At 33.6% G+C, this 27095-nt stretch overlaps 17 non-coding genes across 17 annotated transcripts; 10 read left to right on the top strand and 7 right to left on the bottom strand.

Moving 5' to 3' along the window:
- Positions 1 to 851: 851 nt before the first annotated feature.
- On the top strand, positions 852 to 923 carry TRNAQ-CUG (transfer RNA glutamine (anticodon CUG)). The gene has a single exon. It is a non-coding gene; the product is annotated as a tRNA-Gln (tRNA).
- Positions 924 to 1748: 825 nt separating this feature from the next.
- On the bottom strand, positions 1749 to 1820 carry TRNAQ-UUG (transfer RNA glutamine (anticodon UUG)). The gene has a single exon. It is a non-coding gene; the product is annotated as a tRNA-Gln (tRNA).
- A 1547-nt stretch (positions 1821 to 3367) lies between these two features.
- On the top strand, positions 3368 to 3439 carry TRNAQ-CUG (transfer RNA glutamine (anticodon CUG)). The gene has a single exon. It is a non-coding gene; the product is annotated as a tRNA-Gln (tRNA).
- Positions 3440 to 4264: 825 nt separating this feature from the next.
- On the bottom strand, positions 4265 to 4336 carry TRNAQ-UUG (transfer RNA glutamine (anticodon UUG)). The gene has a single exon. It is a non-coding gene; the product is annotated as a tRNA-Gln (tRNA).
- Positions 4337 to 5883: 1547 nt separating this feature from the next.
- TRNAQ-CUG (transfer RNA glutamine (anticodon CUG)) lies at positions 5884 to 5955 on the top strand. Its single transcript has one exon. It is a non-coding gene; the product is annotated as a tRNA-Gln (tRNA).
- Positions 5956 to 6780: 825 nt separating this feature from the next.
- TRNAQ-UUG (transfer RNA glutamine (anticodon UUG)) lies at positions 6781 to 6852 on the bottom strand. The gene has a single exon. It is a non-coding gene; the product is annotated as a tRNA-Gln (tRNA).
- A 1547-nt stretch (positions 6853 to 8399) lies between these two features.
- Positions 8400 to 8471, top strand: TRNAQ-CUG (transfer RNA glutamine (anticodon CUG)). The gene has a single exon. It is a non-coding gene; the product is annotated as a tRNA-Gln (tRNA).
- Positions 8472 to 9296: 825 nt separating this feature from the next.
- On the bottom strand, positions 9297 to 9368 carry TRNAQ-UUG (transfer RNA glutamine (anticodon UUG)). Its single transcript has one exon. It is a non-coding gene; the product is annotated as a tRNA-Gln (tRNA).
- A 2437-nt stretch (positions 9369 to 11805) lies between these two features.
- TRNAQ-UUG (transfer RNA glutamine (anticodon UUG)) lies at positions 11806 to 11877 on the bottom strand. Its single transcript has one exon. It is a non-coding gene; the product is annotated as a tRNA-Gln (tRNA).
- A 1548-nt stretch (positions 11878 to 13425) lies between these two features.
- On the top strand, positions 13426 to 13497 carry TRNAQ-CUG (transfer RNA glutamine (anticodon CUG)). The gene has a single exon. It is a non-coding gene; the product is annotated as a tRNA-Gln (tRNA).
- Positions 13498 to 15942: 2445 nt separating this feature from the next.
- Positions 15943 to 16014, top strand: TRNAQ-CUG (transfer RNA glutamine (anticodon CUG)). The gene has a single exon. It is a non-coding gene; the product is annotated as a tRNA-Gln (tRNA).
- Positions 16015 to 16839: 825 nt separating this feature from the next.
- On the bottom strand, positions 16840 to 16911 carry TRNAQ-UUG (transfer RNA glutamine (anticodon UUG)). The gene has a single exon. It is a non-coding gene; the product is annotated as a tRNA-Gln (tRNA).
- Positions 16912 to 18459: 1548 nt separating this feature from the next.
- Positions 18460 to 18531, top strand: TRNAQ-CUG (transfer RNA glutamine (anticodon CUG)). Its single transcript has one exon. It is a non-coding gene; the product is annotated as a tRNA-Gln (tRNA).
- Positions 18532 to 20976: 2445 nt separating this feature from the next.
- On the top strand, positions 20977 to 21048 carry TRNAQ-CUG (transfer RNA glutamine (anticodon CUG)). Its single transcript has one exon. It is a non-coding gene; the product is annotated as a tRNA-Gln (tRNA).
- Positions 21049 to 21873: 825 nt separating this feature from the next.
- On the bottom strand, positions 21874 to 21945 carry TRNAQ-UUG (transfer RNA glutamine (anticodon UUG)). The gene has a single exon. It is a non-coding gene; the product is annotated as a tRNA-Gln (tRNA).
- A 1548-nt stretch (positions 21946 to 23493) lies between these two features.
- On the top strand, positions 23494 to 23565 carry TRNAQ-CUG (transfer RNA glutamine (anticodon CUG)). Its single transcript has one exon. It is a non-coding gene; the product is annotated as a tRNA-Gln (tRNA).
- Positions 23566 to 26010: 2445 nt separating this feature from the next.
- On the top strand, positions 26011 to 26082 carry TRNAQ-CUG (transfer RNA glutamine (anticodon CUG)). The gene has a single exon. It is a non-coding gene; the product is annotated as a tRNA-Gln (tRNA).
- Positions 26083 to 27095: the final 1013 nt, after the last annotated feature.

The raw sequence follows: 27095 nt of genomic DNA, 5'->3' as shown, positions 1-27095 counted from the left end.
AATAAAGTTCAAAAATGAGAATTTGATCAGTACCTGTGATGCCTCCGACCAAAAGCTTATATTTTACGATTGGAGAGCAACTGTTGTAAATCAGCATGAAAAACATTTTCTTTTCACAATTTCCATACTAATATAAAACAACATTTTTACTAGCTGAATGAGATCATCATTTGGGTTCCTCTATGTTTGATTGAAGAAAACTTCTCATTCAAAATGTGCTATTTTCGCCTTATCAATAGCAGGAAAGCTTAAAAAAGTGATGCTGTGAATCACCCGTCTGAAATGCGTTTGAGAAAATCAGGATATGATTTTATAATGGCTAACTACTTTGTGAAGAAATTTGATGTCAAAGTATTGTAAAGTTTGTATTGATGTAACTTGTTCAAGCTGATGGACATTTTGAAAGCATTCAATAATTGACTCTTTCAACCTACTGGTGTTGGATTTGAGCTATCAATGAACAAAGATGAAGAAATGGAAAAGCTCAAGAGTAATAAAAAAAGTCCCTCCAAGGTCTCAAATCGGATCATTGGATGCAAAGTCCAAATTGCCAACCATTGCTCTATGGAGCCACCCATGCAGGAGACAGAGACATTGCTTCAGTAGTCTGGAAATGTAGACTGTTTAATTATGCTACAGGCAAAGATGAACATTGTGATATAACTTTTATATTCTGATAAACATTTGAATATTTAACACTTTTATAGAGAATATAGCGAAAAGAATCAAATCACATTAAAGCTCTATCCACTATGACCATTCTAATGAGATATCTTTGTATCAATATAAGAGAAGGCCATCACTGATGCGCTCTCTTTTGTCTCAATGGAAAAGTCACTCTTGTGTGAGAGGGTTCCATGGTGTAATGGTTAGCACTCTGGACTCTGAATCCAGCGATCCGAGTTCAAATCTCGGTGGGACCTACTACAATTATGAGATTCACTGTTTAACTCATTTTTTAGAATTTGGTCTGGAAAAAACCTAATATCAATGTTTTATACTGATGCGTATGAACGCATAAGTATGTATAGATGCATACATAGCTTTATCCGTCTAGATAGCTGTTAGACAATATGAACATATCAATTATTCATAAACATAAATATTGAAGCTGAACCTAGAAACTGTTCTTTCACATCCACATTGTAAACATGAGTTTATTTTCCTTTCTCATCTATATGGCCAGTAATGAGATAGTTCATTTTTGCTGATTTCTTAGCTGACAACATGCTGGACTTACACAGTGCATTTCATTGTGAATTTCTTTGAAAGTGAATTTCAGATTCACACCTTTGACATGTCTTTCAAAAGATTCAACTTTATTGGTTGTGGAATTACTGTTGAAAATCAGTGTGTAAAATCTTTGTACGTCTGAATTTCAAGATTATTATTCAAACTGCACATCTTCGGTCACCGTAATACAAAGTTTGGCTCCTCAAGTTTTGTTTTAATGAATGCTTTGCAATTAAAAAGTTTCTTGTTCCCCTTATCAATAACAGTAAGATTTTAAAAAGTAATGTCGTGCATCAGGCCCCTGTGATGAGTTTGAGAAACCAGAGTGAGTTTGTAAAATCTCTCATTATTTTGAGCCATTTAGTTTCCAGGTATTGTAAAAATTCTATTATTTGCTCACATCTAGTAAACTTTTAGAGTATAATCAATAAATTAATTTTTCACCCTACCGGTATTAGATATGTGATATTAATGAATACACTTGAAAGAAAATGATTTGGTCAAGAGTCATAAAATAGTCCCACCGAGATTTGAACTCGGATCATTGGATTCAAAGTCCAAAGTGCTAACCATTACACCATGGAACCTCCCATGTGAAAGGAGTGCAAACTGCTGCAGCAATGTGGAAATGTCAAAGTTTTTAATATTCTACTGTCAAAGAGAAACTGAATTGGATTGCTTTCCTATTCTGGTAAACTTTTGCATATTGAACTATGTTGGGGAAGGATGTTGCCCAAAAGACTCAAATAACGTTATAACTCTGTTGAACAGTGGTTTTTATGTGAGATAATATTTTTCAATAAAAGATAAGTTGCCCCCTGAGGCAAATCTCTTCTGTCAAAATGGAAAGCTCACCCTGGTAGGGGAGGGTGGATGGTGTCATGGTTAGCACTCTGGACTCTGAAAACAGGGATCTGAGTACAAATTTCAGTGGGACTTATCTGAACTTTACACTTTTCTTTTCCATTCAGTTCTTAGAAGTTTTATTTGGAACAACATCACATTTACTTATAAACATGTAAAAATCAACCTGTACATATGTATCTCTGTATATATAGCTATATGTCTCTGTATATTTATAGGAAAATATAAACATATAGATTATAAAAATAAATATAATTAGTGGAGGTGAAAATCATGAACAGTTGTTGCCTCTCAGCATTTGAAACATGAGTTTCTACTTCTTTCTCTTTTATATGTCCTGAAATTGAGATAGTCACTTTTTACTCAGTATTGATCCAACAATACAGTTGATGTATACAAAGCATATCATATGATTTGTGAATAAAGTTCAAAAATGAGAATTTGATCAGTACCTGTGATGCCTCCGACCAAAAGCTTATATTTTACGATTGGAGAGCAACTGTTGTAAATCAGCATGAAAAACATTTTCTTTTCACAATTTCCATACTAATATAAAACAACATTTTTACTAGCTGAATGAGATCATCATTTGGGTTCCTCTATGTTTGATTGAAGAAAACTTCTCATTCAAAATGTGCTATTTTCGCCTTATCAATAGCAGGAAAGCTTAAAAAAGTGATGCTGTGAATCACCCGTCTGAAATGCGTTTGAGAAAATCAGGATATGATTTTATAATGGCTAACTACTTTGTGAAGAAATTTGATGTCAAAGTATTGTAAAGTTTGTATTGATGTAACTTGTTCAAGCTGATGGACATTTTGAAAGCATTCAATAATTGACTCTTTCAACCTACTGGTGTTGGATTTGAGCTATCAATGAACAAAGATGAAGAAATGGAAAAGCTCAAGAGTAATAAAAAAAGTCCCTCCAAGGTCTCAAATCGGATCATTGGATGCAAAGTCCAAATTGCCAACCATTGCTCTATGGAGCCACCCATGCAGGAGACAGAGACATTGCTTCAGTAGTCTGGAAATGTAGACTGTTTAATTATGCTACAGGCAAAGATGAACATTGTGATATAACTTTTATATTCTGATAAACATTTGAATATTTAACACTTTTATAGAGAATATAGCGAAAAGAATCAAATCACATTAAAGCTCTATCCACTATGACCATTCAAATGAGATATCTTTGTATCAATATAAGAGAAGGCCATCACTGATGCGCTCTCTTTTGTCTCAATGGAAAAGTCACTCTTGTGTGAGAGGGTTCCATGGTGTAATGGTTAGCACTCTGGACTCTGAATCCAGCGATCCGAGTTCAAATCTCGGTGGGACCTACTACAATTATGAGATTCACTGTTTAACTCATTTTTTAGAATTTGGTCTGGAAAAAACCTAATATCAATGTTTTATACTGATGCGTATGAACGCATAAGTATGTATAGATGCATACATAGCTTTATCCGTCTAGATAGCTGTTAGACAATATGAACATATCAATTATTCATAAACATAAATATTGAAGCTGAACCTAGAAACTGTTCTTTCACATCCACATTGTAAACATGAGTTTATTTTCCTTTCTCATCTATATGGCCAGTAATGAGATAGTTCATTTTTGCTGATTTCTTAGCTGACAACATGCTGGACTTACACAGTGCATTTCATTGTGAATTTCTTTGAAAGTGAATTTCAGATTCACACCTTTGACATGTCTTTCAAAAGATTCAACTTTATTGGTTGTGGAATTACTGTTGAAAATCAGTGTGTAAAATCTTTGTACGTCTGAATTTCAAGATTATTATTCAAACTGCACATCTTCGGTCACCGTAATACAAAGTTTGGCTCCTCAAGTTTTGTTTTAATGAATGCTTTGCAATTAAAAAGTTTCTTGTTCCCCTTATCAATAACAGTAAGATTTTAAAAAGTAATGTCGTGCATCAGGCCCCTGTGATGAGTTTGAGAAACCAGAGTGAGTTTGTAAAATCTCTCATTATTTTGAGCCATTTAGTTTCCAGGTATTGTAAAAATTCTATTATTTGCTCACATCTAGTAAACTTTTAGAGTATAATCAATAAATTAATTTTTCACCCTACCGGTATTAGATATGTGATATTAATGAATACACTTGAAAGAAAATGATTTGGTCAAGAGTCATAAAATGGTCCCACCGAGATTTGAACTCGGATCATTGGATTCAAAGTCCAAAGTGCTAACCATTACACCATGGAACCTCCCATGTGAAAGGAGTGCAAACTGCTGCAGCAATGTGGAAATGTCAAAGTTTTTAATATTCTACTGTCAAAGAGAAACTGAATTGGATTGCTTTCTTATTCTGGTAAACTTTTGCATATTGAACTATGTTGGGGAAGGATGTTGCCCAAAAGACTCAAATAACGTTATAACTCTGTTGAACAGTGGTTTTTATGTGAGATAATATTTTTCAATGAAAGATAAGTTGCCCCCTGAGGCAAATCTCTTCTGTCAAAATGGAAAGCTCACCCTGGTAGGGGAGGGTGGATGGTGTCATGGTTAGCACTCTGGACTCTGAAAACAGGGATCTGAGTACAAATTTCAGTGGGACTTATCTGAACTTTACAATTTTCTTTTCCATTCAGTTCTTAGAAGTTTTATTTGGAACAACATCACATTTACTTATAAACATGTAAAAATCAACCTGTACATATGTATCTCTGTATATATAGCTATATGTCTCTGTATATTTATAGGAAAATATAAACATATAGATTATAAAAATAAATATAATTAGTGGAGGTGAAAATCATGAACAGTTGTTGCCTCTCAGCATTTGAAACATGAGTTTCTACTTCTTTCTCTTTTATATGTCCTGAAATTGAGATAGTCACTTTTTACTCATTATTGATCCAACAATACAGTTGATGTATACAAAGCATATCATATGATTTGTGAATAAAGTTCAAAAATGAGAATTTGATCAGTACCTGTGATGCCTCCGACCAAAAGCTTATATTTTACGATTGGAGATCAACTGTTGTAAATCAGCATGAAAAACATTTTCTTTTCACGATTTCCATACTAATATAAAACAACATTTTTACTAGCTGAATGAGATCATCATTTGGGTTCCTCTATGTTTGATTGAAGAAAACTTCTCATTCAAAATGTGCTATTTTCGCCTTATCAATAGCAGGAAAGCTTAAAAAAGTGATGCTGTGAATCACCCGTCTGAAATGCGTTTGAGAAAATCAGGATATGATTTTATAATGGCTAACTACTTTGTGAAGAAATTTGATGTCAAAGTATTGTAAAGTTTGTATTGATGTAACTTGTTCAAGCTGATGGACATTTTGAAAGCATTCAATAATTGACTCTTTCAACCTACTGGTGTTGGATTTGAGCTATCAATGAACAAAGATGAAGAAATGGAAAAGCTCAAGAGTAATAAAAAAAGTCCCTCCAAGGTCTCAAATCGGATCATTGGATGCAAAGTCCAAATTGCCAACCATTGCTCTATGGAGCCACCCATGCAGGAGACAGAGACATTACTTCAGTAGTCTGGAAATGTAGACTGTTTAATTATGCTACAGGCAAAGATGAACATTGTGATATAACTTTTATATTCTGATAAACATTTGAATATTTAACACTTTTATAGAGAATATAGCGAAAAGAATCAAATCACATTAAAGCTCTATCCACTATGACCATTCTAATGAGATATCTTTGTATCAATATAAGAGAAGGCCATCACTGATGCGCTCTCTTTTGTCTCAATGGAAAAGTCACTCTTGTGTGAGAGGGTTCCATGGTGTAATGGTTAGCACTCTGGACTCTGAATCCAGCGATCCGAGTTCAAATCTCGGTGGGACCTACTACAATTATGAGATTCACTGTTTAACTCATTTTTTAGAATTTGGTCTGGAAAAAACCTAATATCAATGTTTTATACTGATGCGTATGAACGCATAAGTATGTATAGATGCATACATAGCTTTATCCGTCTAGATAGCTGTTAGACAATATGAACATATCAATTATTCATAAACATAAATATTGAAGCTGAACCTAGAAACTGTTCTTTCACATCCACATTGTAAACATGAGTTTATTTTCCTTTCTCATCTATATGGCCAGTAATGAGATAGTTCATTTTTGCTGATTTCTTAGCTGACAACATGCTGGACTTACACAGTGCATTTCATTGTGAATTTCTTTGAAAGTGAATTTCAGATTCACACCTTTGACATGTCTTTCAAAAGATTCAACTTTATTGGTTGTGGAATTACTGTTGAAAATCAGTGTGTAAAATCTTTGTACGTCTGAATTTCAAGATTATTATTCAAACTGCACATCTTCGGTCACCGTAATACAAAGTTTGGCTCCTCAAGTTTTGTTTTAATGAATGCTTTGCAATTAAAAAGTTTCTTGTTCCCCTTATCAATAACAGTAAGATTTTAAAAAGTAATGTCGTGCATCAGGCCCCTGTGATGAGTTTGAGAAACCAGAGTGAGTTTGTAAAATCTCTCATTATTTTGAGCCATTTAGTTTCCAGGTATTGTAAAAATTCTATTATTTGCTCACATCTAGTAAACTTTTAGAGTATAATCAATAAATTAATTTTTCACCCTACCGGTATTAGATATGTGATATTAATGAATACACTTGAAAGAAAATGATTTGGTCAAGAGTCATAAAATGGTCCCACCGAGATTTGAACTCGGATCATTGGATTCAAAGTCCAAAGTGCTAACCATTACACCATGGAACCTCCCATGTGAAAGGAGTGCAAACTGCTGCAGCAATGTGGAAATGTCAAAGTTTTTAATATTCTACTGTCAAAGAGAAACTGAATTGGATTGCTTTCTTATTCTGGTAAACTTTTGCATATTGAACTATGTTGGGGAAGGATGTTGCCCAAAAGACTCAAATAACGTTATAACTCTGTTGAACAGTGGTTTTTATGTGAGATAATATTTTTCAATGAAAGATAAGTTGCCCCCTGAGGCAAATCTCTTCTGTCAAAATGGAAAGCTCACCCTGGTAGGGGAGGGTGGATGGTGTCATGGTTAGCACTCTGGACTCTGAAAACAGGGATCTGAGTACAAATTTCAGTGGGACTTATCTGAACTTTACAATTTTCTTTTCCATTCAGTTCTTAGAAGTTTTATTTGGAACAACATCACATTTACTTATAAACATGTACAAATCAACCTGTACATATGTATCTCTGTATATATAGCTATATGTCTCTGTATATTTATAGGAAAATATAAACATATAGATTATAAAAATAAATATAATTAGTGGAGGTGAAAATCATGAACAGTTGTTGCCTCTCAGCATTTGAAACATGAGTTTCTACTTCTTTCTCTTTTATATGTCCTGAAATTGAGATAGTCACTTTTTACTCATTATTGATCCAACAATACAGTTGATGTATACAAAGCATATCATATGATTTGTGAATAAAGTTCAAAAATGAGAATTTGATCAGTACCTGTGATGCCTCCGACCAAAAGCTTATATTTTACGATTGGAGATCAACTGTTGTAAATCAGCATGAAAAACATTTTCTTTTCACGATTTCCATACTAATATAAAACAACATTTTTACTAGCTGAATGAGATCATCATTTGGGTTCCTCTATGTTTGATTGAAGAAAACTTCTCATTCAAAATGTGCTATTTTCGCCTTATCAATAGCAGGAAAGCTTAAAAAAGTGATGCTGTGAATCACCCGTCTGAAATGCGTTTGAGAAAATCAGGATATGATTTTATAATGGCTAACTACTTTGTGAAGAAATTTGATGTCAAAGTATTGTAAAGTTTGTATTGATGTAACTTGTTCAAGCTGATGGACATTTTGAAAGCATTCAATAATTGACTCTTTCAACCTACTGGTGTTGGATTTGAGCTATCAATGAACAAAGATGAAGAAATGGAAAAGCTCAAGAGTAATAAAAAAAGTCCCTCCAAGGTCTCAAATCGGATCATTGGATGCAAAGTCCAAATTGCCAACCATTGCTCTATGGAGCCACCCATGCAGGAGACAGAGACATTGCTTCAGTAGTCTGGAAATGTAGACTGTTTAATTATGCTACAGGCAAAGATGAACATTGTGATATAACTTTTATATTCTGATAAACATTTGAATATTTAACACTTTTATAGAGAATATAGCGAAAAGAATCAAATCACATTAAAGCTCTATCCACTATGACCATTCTAATGAGATATCTTTGTATCAATATAAGAGAAGGCCATCACTGATGCGCTCTCTTTTGTCTCAATGGAAAAGTCTCTCTTGTGTGAGAGGGTTCCATGGTGTAATGGTTAGCACTCTGGACTCTGAATCCAGCGATCCGAGTTCAAATCTCGGTGGGACCTACTACAATTATGAGATTCACTGTTTAACTCATTTTTTAGAATTTGGTCTGGAAAAAACCTAATATCAATGTTTTATACTGATGCGTATGAACGCATAAGTATGTATAGATGCATACATAGCTTTATCCGTCTAGATAGCTGTTAGACAATATGAACATATCAATTATTCATAAACATAAATATTGAAGCTGAACCTAGAAACTGTTCTTTCACATCCACATTGTAAACATGAGTTTATTTTCCTTTCTCATCTATATGGCCAGTAATGAGATAGTTCATTTTTGCTGATTTCTTAGCTGACAACATGCTGGACTTACACAGTGCATTTCATTGTGAATTTCTTTGAAAGTGAATTTCAGATTCACACCTTTGACATGTCTTTCAAAAGATTCAACTTTATTGGTTGTGGAATTACTGTTGAAAATCAGTGTGTAAAATCTTTGTACGTCTGAATTTCAAGATTATTATTCAAACTGCACATCTTCGGTCACCGTAATACAAAGTTTGGCTCCTCAAGTTTTGTTTTAATGAATGCTTTGCAATTAAAAAGTTTCTTGTTCCCCTTATCAATAACAGTAAGATTTTAAAAAGTAATGTCGTGCATCAGGCCCCTGTGATGAGTTTGAGAAACCAGAGTGAGTTTGTAAAATCTCTCATTATTTTGAGCCATTTAGTTTCCAGGTATTGTAAAAATTCTATTATTTGCTCACATCTAGTAAACTTTTAGAGTATAATCAATAAATTAATTTTTCACCCTACCGGTATTAGATATGTGATATTAATGAATACACTTGAAAGAAAATGATTTGGTCAAGAGTCATAAAATGGTCCCACCGAGATTTGAACTCGGATCATTGGATTCAAAGTCCAAAGTGCTAACCATTACACCATGGAACCTCCCATGTGAAAGGAGTGCAAACTGCTGCAGCAATGTGGAAATGTCAAAGTTTTTAATATTCTACTGTCAAAGAGAAACTGAATTGGATTGCTTTCCTATTCTGGTAAACTTTTGCATATTGAACTATGTTGGGGAAGGATGTTGCCCAAAAGACTCAAATAACGTTATAACTCTGTTGAACAGTGGTTTTTATGTGAGATAATATTTTTCAATGAAAGATAAGTTGCCCCCTCAGGCAAATCTCTTCTGTCAAAATGGAAAGCTCACCCTGGTAGGGGAGGGTGGATGGTGTCATGGTTAGCACTCTGGACTCTGAAAACAGGGATCTGAGTACAAATTTCAGTGGGACTTATCTGAACTTTACAATTTTCTTTTCCATTCAGTTCTTAGAAGTTTTATTTGGAACAACATCACATTTACTTATAAACATGTAAAAATCAACCTGTACATATGTATCTCTGTATATATAGCTATATGTCTCTGTATATTTATAGGAAAATATAAACATATAGATTATAAAAATAAATATAATTAGTGGAGGTGAAAATCATGAACAGTTGTTGCCTCTCAGCATTTGAAACATGAGTTTCTACTTCTTTCTCTTTTATATGTCCTGAAATTGAGATAGTCACTTTTTACTCATTATTGATCCAACAATACAGTTGATGTATACAAAGCATATCATATGATTTGTGAATAAAGTTCAAAAATGAGAATTTGATCAGTACCTGTGATGCCTCCGACCAAAAGCTTATATTTTACGATTGGAGATCAACTGTTGTAAATCAGCATGAAAAACATTTTCTTTTCACGATTTCCATACTAATATAAAACAACATTTTTACTAGCTGAATGAGATCATCATTTGGGTTCCTCTATGTTTGATTGAAGAAAACTTCTCATTCAAAATGTGCTATTTTCGCCTTATCAATAGCAGGAAAGCTTAAAAAAGTGATGCTGTGAATCACCCGTCTGAAATGCGTTTGAGAAAATCAGGATATGATTTTATAATGGCTAACTACTTTGTGAAGAAATTTGATGTCAAAGTATTGTAAAGTTTGTATTGATGTAACTTGTTCAAGCTGATGGACATTTTGAAAGCATTCAATAAATGACTCTTTCAACCTACTGGTGTTGGATTTGAGCTATCAATGAACAAAGATGAAGAAATGGAAAAGCTCAAGAGTAATAAAAAAAGTCCCTCCAAGGTCTCAAATCGGATCATTGGATGCAAAGTCCAAATTGCCAACCATTGCTCTATGGAGCCACCCATGCAGGAGACAGAGACATTGCTTCAGTAGTCTGGAAATGTAGACTGTTTAATTATGCTACAGGCAAAGATGAACATTGTGATATAACTTTTATATTCTGATAAACATTTGAATATTTAACACTTTTATAGAGAATATAGCGAAAAGAATCAAATCACATTAAAGCTCTATCCACTATGACCATTCTAATGAGATATCTTTGTATCAATATAAGAGAAGGCCATCACTGATGCGCTCTCTTTTGTCTCAATGGAAAAGTCACTCTTGTGTGAGAGGGTTCCATGGTGTAATGGTTAGCACTCTGAATCCAGCGATCCGAGTTCAAATCTCGGTGGGACCTACTACAATTATGAGATTCACTGTTTAACTCATTTTTTAGAATTTGGTCTGGAAAAAACCTAATATCAATGTTTTATACTGATGCGTATGAACGCATAAGTATGTATAGATGCATACATAGCTTTATCCGTCTAGATAGCTGTTAGACAATATGAACATATCAATTATTCATAAACATAAATATTGAAGCTGAACCTAGAAACTGTTCTTTCACATCCACATTGTAAACATGAGTTTATTTTCCTTTCTCATCTATATGGCCAGTAATGAGATAGTTCATTTTTGCTGATTTCTTAGCTGACAACATGCTGGACTTACACAGTGCATTTCATTGTGAATTTCTTTGAAAGTGAATTTCAGATTCACACCTTTGACATGTCTTTCAAAAGATTCAACTTTATTGGTTGTGGAATTACTGTTGAAAATCAGTGTGTAAAATCTTTGTACGTCTGAATTTCAAGATTATTATTCAAACTGCACATCTTCGGTCACCGTAATACAAAGTTTGGCTCCTCAAGTTTTGTTTTAATGAATGCTTTGCAATTAAAAAGTTTCTTGTTCCCCTTATCAATAACAGTAAGATTTTAAAAAGTAATGTCGTGCATCAGGCCCCTGTGATGAGTTTGAGAAACCAGAGTGAGTTTGTAAAATCTCTCATTATTTTGAGCCATTTAGTTTCCAGGTATTGTAAAAATTCTATTATTTGCTCACATCTAGTAAACTTTTAGAGTATAATCAATAAATTAATTTTTCACCCTACCGGTATTAGATATGTGATATTAATGAATACACTTGAAAGAAAATGATTTGGTCAAGAGTCATAAAATGGTCCCACCGAGATTTGAACTCGGATCATTGGATTCAAAGTCCAAAGTGCTAACCATTACACCATGGAACCTCCCATGTGAAAGGAGTGCAAACTGCTGCAGCAATGTGGAAATGTCAAAGTTTTTAATATTCTACTGTCAAAGAGAAACTGAATTGGATTGCTTTCCTATTCTGGTAAACTTTTGCATATTGAACTATGTTGGGGAAGGATGTTGCCCAAAAGACTCAAATAACGTTATAACTCTGTTGAACAGTGGTTTTTATGTGAGATAATATTTTTCAATGAAAGATAAGTTGCCCCCTCAGGCAAATCTCTTCTGTCAAAATGGAAAGCTCACCCTGGTAGGGGAGGGTGGATGGTGTCATGGTTAGCACTCTGGACTCTGAAAACAGGGATCTGAGTACAAATTTCAGTGGGACTTATCTGAACTTTACAATTTTCTTTTCCATTCAGTTCTTAGAAGTTTTATTTGGAACAACATCACATTTACTTATAAACATGTAAAAATCAACCTGTACATATGTATCTCTGTATATATAGCTATATGTCTCTGTATATTTATAGGAAAATATAAACATATAGATTATAAAAATAAATATAATTAGTGGAGGTGAAAATCATGAACAGTTGTTGCCTCTCAGCATTTGAAACATGAGTTTCTACTTCTTTCTCTTTTATATGTCCTGAAATTGAGATAGTCACTTTTTACTCATTATTGATCCAACAATACAGTTGATGTATACAAAGCATATCATATGATTTGTGAATAAAGTTCAAAAATGAGAATTTGATCAGTACCTGTGATGCCTTTGACCAAAAGCTTATATTTTACGATTGGAGATCAACTGTTGTAAATCAGCATGAAAAACATTTTCTTTTCACGATTTCCATACTAATATAAAACAACATTTTTACTAGCTGAATGAGATCATCATTTGGGTTCCTCTATGTTTGATTGAAGAAAACTTCTCATTCAAAATGTGCTATTTTCGCCTTATCAATAGCAGGAAAGCTTAAAAAAGTGATGCTGTGAATCACCCGTCTGAAATGCGTTTGAGAAAATCAGGATATGATTTTATAATGGCTAACTACTTTGTGAAGAAATTTGATGTCAAAGTATTGTAAAGTTTGTATTGATGTAACTTGTTCAAGCTGATGGACATTTTGAAAGCATTCAATAATTGACTCTTTCAACCTACTGGTGTTGGATTTGAGCTATCAATGAACAAAGATGAAGAAATGGAAAAGCTCAAGAGTAATAAAAAAAGTCCCTCCAAGGTTTCAAATCGGATCATTGGATGCAAAGTCCAAATTGCCAACCATTGCTCTATCGAGCCACCCATGCAGGAGACAGAGACATTGCTTCAGTAGTCTGGAAATGTAGACTGTTTTATTATGCTACAGGCAAAGATGAACATTGTGATATAACTTTTATATTCAGATAAACATTTGAATATTTAACACTTTTATAGAGAATATAGCTGAAAAGAATCAAATCACATTAAATCTCTATCCACTATGACCATTCAAATGAGATATCTTTTTATCAATATAAGAGAAGGACATCACTGATGCGCTCTCTTTTGTCTCAATGGAAAAGGCACTCTTGTGTGAGAGGGTTCCATGGTGTAATGGTTAGCACTCTGGATTCTGAATCCAGCGATCCGAGTTCAAATCTCGGTGGGACCTACTACAATTATGAGATTCACTGTTTATCTCATTTTTTAGAATTTGGTCTAGAAAAAACCTAATATCAATGTTTTATACTGATGCGTATGAACGCATAAGTATGTATAGATGCATACATAGCTTTATCCATCTAGATAGCTGTTAGACAATATGTACATATCAATTATTCATAAACATAAATATTGAAGCTGAACCTAGAAACTGTTCTTTCACATCCACATTGTAAACATGAGTTTATTTTCCTTTCTCATCTATATGGCCAGTAATGAGATAGTTCATTTTTGCTGATATCTTAGCTGACAACATGCTGGACTTACACAGTGCATTTCATTGTGAATTTCTTTGAAAGTGAATTTCAGATTCACACCTTTGACATGTCTTTCAAAAGATTCAACTTTATTGGTTGTGGATTTACTGTTGAAAATCAGTGTGTAAAATCTTTGTACGTCTGAATTTCAAGATTATTATTCAAACTGCACATCTTCGGTCCCCGTATTACAAAGTTTGAGTCCTCAAGTTTTGTTTTAATGAATGCTTTGCAATTAAAAAGTTCCTTGTTCCCCTTATCAATAACAGTAAGATTTTAAAAAGTAATGTCGTGCATCAAGCCCCTGTGATGAGTTTGAGAAACCAGAGTGAGTTTGTAAAATCTCTCATTATTTTGAGCCATTTAGTTTCCAGGTATTGTAAAAATTCTATTATTTGCTCACATCTAGTAAACTTTTAGAGTATAATCAATAAATTAATTTTTCACCCTACCGGTATTAGATATGTGATATTAATGAATACACTTGAAAGAAAATGATTTGGTCAAGAGTCATAAAATGGTCCCACCGAGATTTGAACTCGGATCATTGGTTTCAAAGTCCAAAGTGCTAACCATTACACCATGGAACCTCCCATGTGAAAGGAGTGCAAACTGCTGCAGCAATGTGGAAATGTCAAAGTTTTTAATATTCTACTGTCAAAGAGAAACTGAATTGGATTGCTTTCCTATTCTGGTAAACTTTTGCATATTGAACTATGTTGGGGAAGGATGTTGCCCAAAAGACTCAAATAACGTTATAACTCTGTTGAACAGTGGTTTTTATGTGAGATAATATTTTTCAATGAAAGATAAGTTGCCCCCTGAGGCAAATCTCTTCTGTCAAAATGGAAAGCTCACCCTGGTACGGGAGGGTGGATGGTGTCGTGGTTAGCACTCTGGACTCTGAAAACAGGGATCTGAGTACAAATATCAGTGGGACTTATCTGAACATTACAATTTTCTTTTCCATTCAGTTCTTAGAAGTTTTATTTGGAACAACATCACATTTACTTATAAACATGTAAAAATCAACCTGTACATATGTATCTCTGTATATATCGCTATATGTCTCTGTATATTTATAGGAACATATAAACATATAGATTATAAAAATAAATATAATTAGTGGAGGTGAAAATCATGAACAGTTGTTGCCTCTCAGCATTTGAAACATGAGTTTCTACTTCTTTCTCTTTTATATGTCCTGAAATTGAGATAGTCACTTTTTACTCATTATTGATCCAACAATACAGTTGATGTATACAAAGCATATCATATGATTTGTGAATGAAGTTCAAAAATGAGAATTTGATCAGTACCTGTCATGCCTCCGACCAAAAGCTTATATTTTACGATTGGAGATCAACTGTTGTAAATCAGCATGAAAAACATTTTCTTTTCACGATTTCCATACTAATATAAAACAACATTTTTACTAGCTGAATGAGATCATCATTTGGGTTCCACTATGTTTGATTGAAGGAAACTTCTCATTCAAAATGTGCTATTTTCGCCTTATCAATAGCGGGAAAGCTTAAAAAAGTGATGCTGTGAATCACCCGTCTGAAATGCGTTTGAGAAAATCAGGATATGATTTTATAATGGCTAACTACTTTGTGAAGAAATTTGATGTCAAAGTATTGTAAAGTTTGTATTGATGTAACTTGTTCAAGCTGATGGACATTTTGAAAGCATTCAATAATTGACTCTTTCAACCTACTGGTGTTGGATTTGAGCTATCAATGAACAAAGATGAAGAAATGGAAAAGCTCAAGAGTAATAAAAAAAGTCCCTCCAAGGTTTCAAATCGGATCATTGGATGCAAAGTCCAAATTGCCAACCATTGCTCTATCGAGCCACCCATGCAGGAGACAGAGACATTGTTTCAGTAGTCTGGAAATGTAGACTGTTTTATTATGCTACAGGCAAAGATGAACATTGTGATATAACTTTTATATTCAGATAAACATTTGAATATTTAACACTTTTATAGAGAATATAGCTGAAAATAATCAAATCACATTAAATCTCTATCCACTATGACCATTCAAATGAGATATCTTTTTATCAATATAAGAGAAGGACATCACTGATGCGCTCTCTTTTGTCTCAATGGAAAAGGCACTCTTGTGTGAGAGGGTTCCATGGTGTAATGGTTAGCACTCTGGACTCTGAATCCAGCGATCCGAGTTCAAATCTCGGTGGGACCTACTACAATTATGAGATTCACTGTTTAACTCATTTTTTAGAATTTGGTCTAGAAAAAACCTAATATCAATGTTTTATACTGATGCGTATGAACGCATAAGTATGTATAGATGCATACATAGCTTTATCCGTCTAGATAGCTGTTAGACAATATGAACATATCAATTATTCATAAACATAAATATTGAAGCTGAACCTAGAAACTGTTCTTTCACATCCACATTGTAAACATGAGTTTATTTTCCTTTCTCATCTATATGGCCAGTAATGAGATAGTTCATTTTTGCTGATTTCTTAGCTGACAACATGCTGGACTTACACAGTGCATTTCATTGTGAATTTCTTTGAAAGTGAATTTCAGATTCACACCTTTGACATGTCTTTCAAAAGATTCAACTTTATTGGTTGTGGAATTACCGTTGAAAATCAGTGTGTAAAATCTTTGTACGTCTGAATTTCAAGATTATTATTCAAACTGCACATCTTCGGTCACCGTAATACAAAGTTTGGCTCCTCAAGTTTTGTTTTAATGAATGCTTTGCAATTAAAAAGTTTCTTGTTCCCCTTATCAATAACAGTAAGATTTTAAAAAGTAATGTCGTGCATCAGGCCCCTGTGATGAGTTTGAGAAACCAGAGTGAGTTTGTAAAATCTCTCATTATTTTGAGCCATTTAGTTTCCAGGTATTGTAAAAATTCTATTATTTGCTCACATCTAGTAAACTTTTAGAGTATAATCAATAAATTAATTTTTCACCCTACCGGTATTAGATATGTGATATTAATGAATACACTTGAAAGAAAATGATTTGGTCAAGAGTCATAAAATGGTCCCACCGAGATTTGAACTCGGATCATTGGATTCAAAGTCCAAAGTGCTAACCATTACACCATGGAACCTCCCATGTGAAAGGAGTGCAAACTGCTGCAGCAATGTGGAAATGTCAAAGTTTTTAATATTCTACTGTCAAAGAGAAACTGAATTGGATTGCTTTCCTATTCTGGTAAACTTTTGCATATTGAACTATGTTGGGGAAGGATGTTGCCCAAAAGACTCAAATAACGTTATAACTCTGTTGAACAGTGGTTTTTATGTGAGATAATATTTTTCAATGAAAGATAAGTTGCCCCCTGAGGCAAATCTCTTCTGTCAAAATGGAAAGCTCACCCTGGTAGGGGAGGGTGGATGGTGTCATGGTTAGCACTCTGGACTCTGAAAACAGGGATCTGAGTACAAATTTCAGTGGGACTTATCTGAACTTTACAATTTTCTTTTCCATTCAGTTCTTAGAAGTTTTATTTGGAACAACATCACATTTACTTATAAACATGTAAAAATCAACCTGTACATATGTATCTCTGTATATATAGCTATATGTCTCTGTATATTTATAGGAAAATATAAACATATAGATTATAAAAATAAATATAATTAGTGGAGGTGAAAATCATGAACAGTTGTTGCCTCTCAGCATTTGAAACATGAGTTTCTACTTCTTTCTCTTTTATATGTCCTGAAATTGAGATAGTCACTTTTTACTCATTATTGATCCAACAATACAGTTGATGTATACAAAGCATATCATATGATTTGTGAATAAAGTTCAAAAATGAGAATTTGATCAGTACCTGTGATGCCTTTGACCAAAAGCTTATATTTTACGATTGGAGATCAACTGTTGTAAATCAGCATGAAAAACATTTTCTTTTCACGATTTCCATACTAATATAAAACAACATTTTTACTAGCTGAATGAGATCATCATTTGGGTTCCTCTATGTTTGATTGAAGAAAACTTCTCATTCAAAATGTGCTATTTTCGCCTTATCAATAGCAGGAAAGCTTAAAAAAGTGATGCTGTGAATCACCCGTCTGAAATGCGTTTGAGAAAATCAGGATATGATTTTATAATGGCTAACTACTTTGTGAAGAAATTTGATGTCAAAGTATTGTAAAGTTTGTATTGATGTAACTTGTTCAAGCTGATGGACATTTTGAAAGCATTCAATAATTGACTCTTTCAACCTACTGGTGTTGGATTTGAGCTATCAATGAACAAAGATGAAGAAATGGAAAAGCTCAAGAGTAATAAAAAAAGTCCCTCCAAGGTTTCAAATCGGATCATTGGATGCAAAGTCCAAATTGCCAACCATTGCTCTATCGAGCCACCCATGCAGGAGACAGAGACATTGCTTCAGTAGTCTGGAAATGTAGACTGTTTTATTATGCTACAGGCAAAGATGAACATTGTGATATAACTTTTATATTCAGATAAACATTTGAATATTTAACACTTTTATAGAGAATATAGCTGAAAATAATCAAATCACATTAAATCTCTATCCACTATGACCATTCAAATGAGATATCTTTTTATCAATATAAGAGAAGGACATCACTGATGCGCTCTCTTTTGTCTCAATGGAAAAGGCACTCTTGTGTGAGAGGGTTCCATGGTGTAATGGTTAGCACTCTGGATTCTGAATCCAGCGATCCGAGTTCAAATCTCGGTGGGACCTACTACAATTATGAGATTCACTGTTTAACTCATTTTTTAGAATTTGGTCTAGAAAAAACCTAATATCAATGTTTTATACTGATGCGTATGAACGCATAAGTATGTATAGATGCATACATAGCTTTATCCATCTAGATAGCTGTTAGACAATATGTACATATCAATTATTCATAAACATAAATATTGAAGCTGAACCTAGAAACTGTTCTTTCACATCCACATTGTAAACATGAGTTTATTTTCCTTTCTCATCTATATGGCCAGTAATGAGATAGTTCATTTTTGCTGATTTCTTAGCTGACAACATGCTGGACTTACACAGTGCATTTCATTGTGAATTTCTTTGAAAGTGAATTTCAGATTCACACCTTTGACATGTCTTTCAAAAGATTCAACTTTATTGGTTGTGGATTTACTGTTGAAAATCAGTGTGTAAAATCTTTGTACGTCTGAATTTCAAGATTATTATTCAAACTGCACATCTTCGGTCCCCGTATTACAAAGTTTGAGTCCTCAAGTTTTGTTTTAATGAATGCTTTGCAATTAAAAAGTTCCTTGTTCCCCTTATCAATAACAGTAAGATTTTAAAAAGTAATGTCGTGCATCAAGCCCCTGTGATGAGTTTGAGAAACCAGAGTGAGTTTGTAAAATCTCTCATTATTTTGAGCCATTTAGTTTCCAGGTATTGTAAAAATTCTATTATTTGCTCACATCTAGTAAACTTTTAGAGTATAATCAATAAATTAATTTTTCACCCTACCGGTATTAGATATGTGATATTAATGAATACACTTGAAAGAAAATGATTTGGTCAAGAGTCATAAAATGGTCCCACCGAGATTTGAACTCGGATCATTGGTTTCAAAGTCCAAAGTGCTAACCATTACACCATGGAACCTCCCATGTGAAAGGAGAGCAAACTGCTGCAGCAATGTGGAAATGTCAAAGTTTTTAATATTCTACTGTCAAAGAGAAACTGAATTGGATTGCTTTCCTATTCTGGTAAACTTTTGCATATTGAACTATGTTGGGGAAGGATGTTGCCCAAAAGACTCAAATAACGTTATAACTCTGTTGAACAGTGGTTTTTATGTGAGATAATATTTTTCAATGAAAGATAAGTTGCCCCCTGAGGCAAATCTCTTCTGTCAAAATGGAAAGCTCACCCTGGTACGGGAGGGTGGATGGTGTCGTGGTTAGCACTCTGGACTCTGAAAACAGGGATCTGAGTACAAATATCAGTGGGACTTATCTGAACATTACAATTTTCTTTTCCATTCAGTTCTTAGAAGTTTTATTTGGAACAACATCACATTTACTTATAAACATGTAAAAATCAACCTGTACATATGTATCTCTGTATATATCGCTATATGTCTCTGTATATTTATAGGAACATATAAACATATAGATTATAAAAATAAATATAATTAGTGGAGGTGAAAATCATGAACAGTTGTTGCCTCTCAGCATTTGAAACATGAGTTTCTACTTCTTTCTCTTTTATATGTCCTGAAATTGAGATAGTCACTTTTTACTCATTATTGATCCAACAATACAGTTGATGTATACAAAGCATATCATATGATTTGTGAATGAAGTTCAAAAATGAGAATTTGATCAGTACCTGTCATGCCTCCGACCAAAAGCTTATATTTTACGATTGGAGATCAACTGTTGTAAATCAGCATGAAAAACATTTTCTTTTCACGATTTCCATACTAATATAAAACAACATTTTTACTAGCTGAATGAGATCATCATTTGGGTTCCACTATGTTTGATTGAAGGAAACTTCTCATTCAAAATGTGCTATTTTCGCCTTATCAATAGCGGGAAAGCTTAAAAAAGTGATGCTGTGAATCACCCGTCTGAAATGCGTTTGAGAAAATCAGGATATGATTTTATAATGGCTAACTACTTTGTGAAGAAATTTGATGTCAAAGTATTGTAAAGTTTGTATTGATGTAACTTGTTCAAGCTGATGGACATTTTGAAAGCATTCAATAATTGACTCTTTCAACCTACTGGTGTTGGATTTGAGCTATCAATGAACAAAGATGAAGAAATGGAAAAGCTCAAGAGTAATAAAAAAAGTCCCTCCAAGGTTTCAAATCGGATCATTGGATGCAAAGTCCAAATTGCCAACCATTGCTCTATCGAGCCACCCATGCAGGAGACAGAGACATTGTTTCAGTAGTCTGGAAATGTAGACTGTTTTATTATGCTACAGGCAAAGATGAACATTGTGATATAACTTTTATATTCAGATAAACATTTGAATATTTAACACTTTTATAGAGAATATAGCTGAAAATAATCAAATCACATTAAATCTCTATCCACTATGACCATTCAAATGAGATATCTTTTTATCAATATAAGAGAAGGACATCACTGATGCGCTCTCTTTTGTCTCAATGGAAAAGGCACTCTTGTGTGAGAGGGTTCCATGGTGTAATGGTTAGCACTCTGGACTCTGAATCCAGCGATCCGAGTTCAAATCTCGGTGGGACCTACTACAATTATGAGATTCACTGTTTAACTCATTTTTTAGAATTTGGTCTAGAAAAAACCTAATATCAATGTTTTATACTGATGCGTATGAACGCATAAGTATGTATAGATGCATACATAGCTTTATCCGTCTAGATAGCTGTTAGACAATATGAACATATCAATTATTCATAAACATAAATATTGAAGCTGAACCTAGAAACTGTTCTTTCACATCCACATTGTAAACATGAGTTTATTTTCCTTTCTCATCTATATGGCCAGTAATGAGATAGTTCATTTTTGCTGATTTCTTAGCTGACAACATGCTGGACTTACACAGTGCATTTCATTGTGAATTTCTTTGAAAGTGAATTTCAGATTCACACCTTTGACATGTCTTTCAAAAGATTCAACTTTATTGGTTGTGGAATTACTGTTGAAAATCAGTGTGTAAAATCTTTGTACGTCTGAATTTCAAGATTATTATTCAAACTGCACATCTTCGGTCACCGTAATACAAAGTTTGGCTCCTCAAGTTTTGTTTTAATGAATGCTTTGCAATTAAAAAGTTTCTTGTTCCCCTTATCTATAACAGTAAGATTTTAAAAAGTAATGTCGTGCATCAGGCCCCTGTGATGAGTTTGAGAAACCAGAGTGAGTTTGTAAAATCTCTCATTATTTTGAGCCATTTAGTTTCCAGGTATTGTAAAAATTCTATTATTTGCTCACATCTAGTAAACTTTTAGAGTATAATCAATAAATTAATTTTTCACCCTACCGGTATTAGATATGTGATATTAATGAATACACTTGAAAGAAAATGATTTGGTCAAGAGTCATAAAATGGTCCCACCGAGATTTGAACTCGGATCATTGGATTCAAAGTCCAAAGTGCTAACCATTACACCATGGAACCTCCCATGTGAAAGGAGTGCAAACTGCTGCAGCAATGTGGAAATGTCAAAGTTTTTAATATTCTACTGTCAAAGAGAAACTGAATTGGATTGCTTTCCTATTCTGGTAAACTTTTGCATATTGAACTATGTTGGGGAAGGATGTTGCCCAAAAGACTCAAATAACGTTATAACTCTGTTGAACAGTGGTTTTTATGTGAGATAATATTTTTCAATGAAAGATAAGTTGCCCCCTGAGGCAAATCTCTTCTGTCAAAATGGAAAGCTCACCCTGGTAGGGGAGGGTGGATGGTGTCATGGTTAGCACTCTGGACTCTGAAAACAGGGATCTGAGTACAAATTTCAGTGGGACTTATCTGAACTTTACAATTTTCTTTTCCATTCAGTTCTTAGAAGTTTTATTTGGAACAACATCACATTTACTTATAAACATGTAAAAATCAACCTGTACATATGTATCTCTGTATATATAGCTATATGTCTCTGTATATTTATAGGAAAATATAAACATATAGATTATAAAAATAAATATAATTAGTGGAGGTGAAAATCATGAACAGTTGTTGCCTCTCAGCATTTGAAACATGAGTTTCTATTTCTTTCTCTTTTATATGTCCTGAAATTGAGATAGTCACTTTTTACTCATTATTGATCCAACAATACAGTTGATGTATACAAAGCATATCATATGATTTGTGAATAAAGTTCAAAAATGAGAATTTGATCAGTACCTGTGATGCCTCCGACCAAAAGCTTATATTTTACGATTGGAGATCAACTGTTGTAAATCAGCATGAAAAACATTTTCTTTTCACGATTTCCATACTAATATAAAACAACATTTTTACTAGCTGAATGAGATCATCATTTGGGTTCCTCTATGTTTGATTGAAGAAAACTTCTCATTCAAAATGTGCTATTTTCGCCTTATCAATAGCAGGAAAGCTTAAAAAAGTGATGCTGTGAATCACCCGTCTGAAATGCGTTTGAGAAAATCAGGATATGATTTTATAATGGCTAACTACTTTGTGAAGAAATTTGATGTCAAAGTATTGTAAAGTTTGTATTGATGTAACTTGTTCAAGCTGATGGACATTTTGAAAGCATTCAATAATTGACTCTTTCAACCTACTGGTGTTGGATTTGAGCTATCAATGAACAAAGATGAAGAAATGGAAAAGCTCAAGAGTAATAAAAAAAGTCCCTCCAAGGTTTCAAATCGGATCATTGGATGCAAAGTCCAAATTGCCAACCATTGCTCTATCGAGCCACCCATGCAGGAGACAGAGACATTGCTTCAGTAGTCTGGAAATGTAGACTGTTTTATTATGCTACAGGCAAAGATGAACATTGTGATATAACTTTTATATTCAGATAAACATTTGAATATTTAACACTTTTATAGAGAATATAGCTGAAAAGAATCAAATCACATTAAATCTCTATCCACTATGACCATTCAAATGAGATATCTTTTTATCAATATAAGAGAAGGACATCACTGATGCGCTCTCTTTTGTCTCAATGGAAAAGGCACTCTTGTGTGAGAGGGTTCCATGGTGTAATGGTTAGCACTCTGGATTCTGAATCCAGCGATCCGAGTTCAAATCTCGGTGGGACCTACTACAATTATGAGATTCACTGTTTAACTCATTTTTTAGAATTTGGTCTAGAAAAAACCTAATATCAATGTTTTATACTGATGCGTATGAACGCATAAGTATGTATAGATGCATACATAGCTTTATCCATCTAGATAGCTGTTAGACAATATGTACATATCAATTATTCATAAACATAAATATTGAAGCTGAACCTAGAAACTGTTCTTTCACATCCACATTGTAAACATGAGTTTATTTTCCTTTCTCATCTATATGGCCAGTAATGAGATAGTTCATTTTTACTGATTTCTTAGCTGACAACATGCTGGACTTACACAGTGCATTTCATTGTGAATTTCTTTGAAAGTGAATTTCAGATTCACACCTTTGACATGTCTTTCAAAAGATTCAACTTTATTGGTTGTGGATTTACTGTTGAAAATCAGTGTGTAAAATCTTTGTACGTCTGAATTTCAAGATTATTATTCAAACTGCACATCTTCGGTCCCCGTAATACAAAGTTTGAGTCCTCAAGTTTTGTTTTAATGAATGCTTTGCAATTAAAAAGTTCCTTGTTCCCCTTATCAATAACAGTAAGATTTTAAAAAGTAATGTCGTGCATCAAGCCCCTGTGATGAGTTTGAGAAACCAGAGTGAGTTTGTAAAATCTCTCATTATTTTGAGCCATTTAGTTTCCAGGTATTGTAAAAATTCTATTATTTGCTCACATCTAGTAAACTTTTAGAGTATAATCAATAAATTAATTTTTCACCCTACCGGTATTAGATATGTGATATTAATGAATACACTTGAAAGAAAATGATTTGGTCAAGAGTCATAAAATGGTCCCACCGAGATTTGAACTCGGATCATTGGTTTCAAAGTCCAAAGTGCTAACCATTACACCATGGAACCTCCCATGTGAAAGGAGTGCAAACTGCTGCAGCAATGTGGAAATGTCAAAGTTTTTAATATTCTACTGTCAAAGAGAAACTGAATTGGATTGCTTTCCTATTCTGGTAAACTTTTGCATATTGAACTATGTTGGGGAAGGATGTTGCCCAAAAGACTCAAATAACGTTATAACTCTGTTGAACAGTGGTTTTTATGTGAGATAATATTTTTCAATGAAAGATAAGTTGCCCCCTGAGGCAAATCTCTTCTGTCAAAATGGAAAGCTCACCCTGGTACGGGAGGGTGGATGGTGTCGTGGTTAGCACTCTGGACTCTGAAAACAGGGATCTGAGTACAAATATCAGTGGGACTTATCTGAACATTACAATTTTCTTTTCCATTCAGTTCTTAGAAGTTTTATTTGGAACAACATCACATTTACTTATAAACATGTAAAAATCAACCTGTACATATGTATCTCTGTATATATCGCTATATGTCTCTGTATATTTATAGGAACATATAAACATATAGATTATAAAAATAAATATAATTAGTGGAGGTGAAAATCATGAACAGTTGTTGCCTCTCAGCATTTGAAACATGAGTTTCTACTTCTTTCTCTTTTATATGTCCTGAAATTGAGATAGTCACTTTTTACTCATTATTGATCCAACAATACAGTTGATGTATACAAAGCATATCATATGATTTGTGAATGAAGTTCAAAAATGAGAATTTGATCAGTACCTGTCATGCCTCCGACCAAAAGCTTATATTTTACGATTGGAGATCAACTGTTGTAAATCAGCATGAAAAACATTTTCTTTTCACGATTTCCATACTAATATAAAACAACATTTTTACTAGCTGAATGAGATCATCATTTGGGTTCCACTATGTTTGATTGAAGGAAACTTCTCATTCAAAATGTGCTATTTTCGCCTTATCAATAGCGGGAAAGCTTAAAAAAGTGATGCTGTGAATCACCCGTCTGAAATGCGTTTGAGAAAATCAGGATATGATTTTATAATGGCTAACTACTTTGTGAAGAAATTTGATGTCAAAGTATTGTAAAGTTTGTATTGATGTAACTTGTTCAAGCTGATGGACATTTTGAAAGCATTCAATAATTGACTCTTTCAACCTACTGGTGTTGGATTTGAGCTATCAATGAACAAAGATGAAGAAATGGAAAAGCTCAAGAGTAATAAAAAAAGTCCCTCCAAGGTTTCAAATCGGATCATTGGATGCAAAGTCCAAATTGCCAACCATTGCTCTATCGAGCCACCCATGCAGGAGACAGAGACATTGTTTCAGTAGTCTGGAAATGTAGACTGTTTTATTATGCTACAGGCAAAGATGAACATTGTGATATAACTTTTATATTCAGATAAACATTTGAATATTTAACACTTTTATAGAGAATATAGCTGAAAATAATCAAATCACATTAAATCTCTATCCACTATGACCATTCAAATGAGATATCTTTTTATCAATATAAGAGAAGGACATCACTGATGCGCTCTCTTTTGTCTCAATGGAAAAGGCACTCTTGTGTGAGAGGGTTCCATGGTGTAATGGTTAGCACTCTGGACTCTGAATCCAGCGATCCGAGTTCAAATCTCGGTGGGACCTACTACAATTATGAGATTCACTGTTTAACTCATTTTTTAGAATTTGGTCTAGAAAAAACCTAATATCAATGTTTTATACTGATGCGTATGAACGCATAAGTATGTATAGATGCATACATAGTTTTATCCGTCTAGATAGCTGTTAGACAATATGAACATATCAATTATTCATAAACATAAATATTGAAGCTGAACCTAGAAACTGTTCTTTCACATCCACATTGTAAACATGAGTTTATTTTCCTTTCTCATCTATATGGCCAGTAATGAGATAGTTCATTTTTACTGATTTCTTAGCTGACAACATGCTGGACTTACACAGTGCATTTCATTGTGAATTTCTTTGAAAGTGAATTTCAGATTCACACCTTTGACATGTCTTTCAAAAGATTCAACTTTATTGGTTGTGGATTTACTGTTGAAAATCAGTGTGTAAAATCTTTGTACGTCTGAATTTCAAGATTATTATTCAAACTGCACATCTTCGGTCCCCGTATTACAAAGTTTGAGTCCTCAAGTTTTGTTTTAATGAATGCTTTGCAATTAAAAAGTTCCTTGTTCCCCTTATCAATAACAGTAAGATTTTAAAAAGTAATGTCGTGCATCAAGCCCCTGTGATGAGTTTGAGAAACCAGAGTGAGTTTGTAAAATCTCTCATTATTTTGAGCCATTTAGTTTCCAGGTATTGTAAAAATTCTATTATTTGCTCACATCTAGTAAACTTTTAGAGTATAATCAATAAATTAATTTTTCACCCTACCGGTATTAGATATGTGATATTAATTAATACACTTGAAAGAAAATGATTTGGTCAAGAGTCATAAAATGGTCCCACCGAGATTTGAACTCGGATCATTGGTTTCAAAGTCCAAAGTGCTAACCATTACACCATGGAACCTCCCATGTGAAAGGAGTGCAAACTGCTGCAGCAATGTGGAAATGTCAAAGTTTTTAATATTCTACTGTCAAAGAGAAACTGAATTGGATTGCTTTCCTATTCTGGTAAACTTTTGC

The sequence above is a fragment of the Triturus cristatus genome, chromosome 5_2 (assembly GCF_964204655.1).
Source record: "Triturus cristatus chromosome 5_2, aTriCri1.1, whole genome shotgun sequence".
Classification (NCBI taxonomy): Eukaryota; Metazoa; Chordata; class Amphibia; order Caudata; family Salamandridae; genus Triturus; species Triturus cristatus.
The sequence above is the reverse complement of the archived record's forward strand: the minus strand, read 5'-3'. Positions and strand labels throughout refer to the sequence as shown.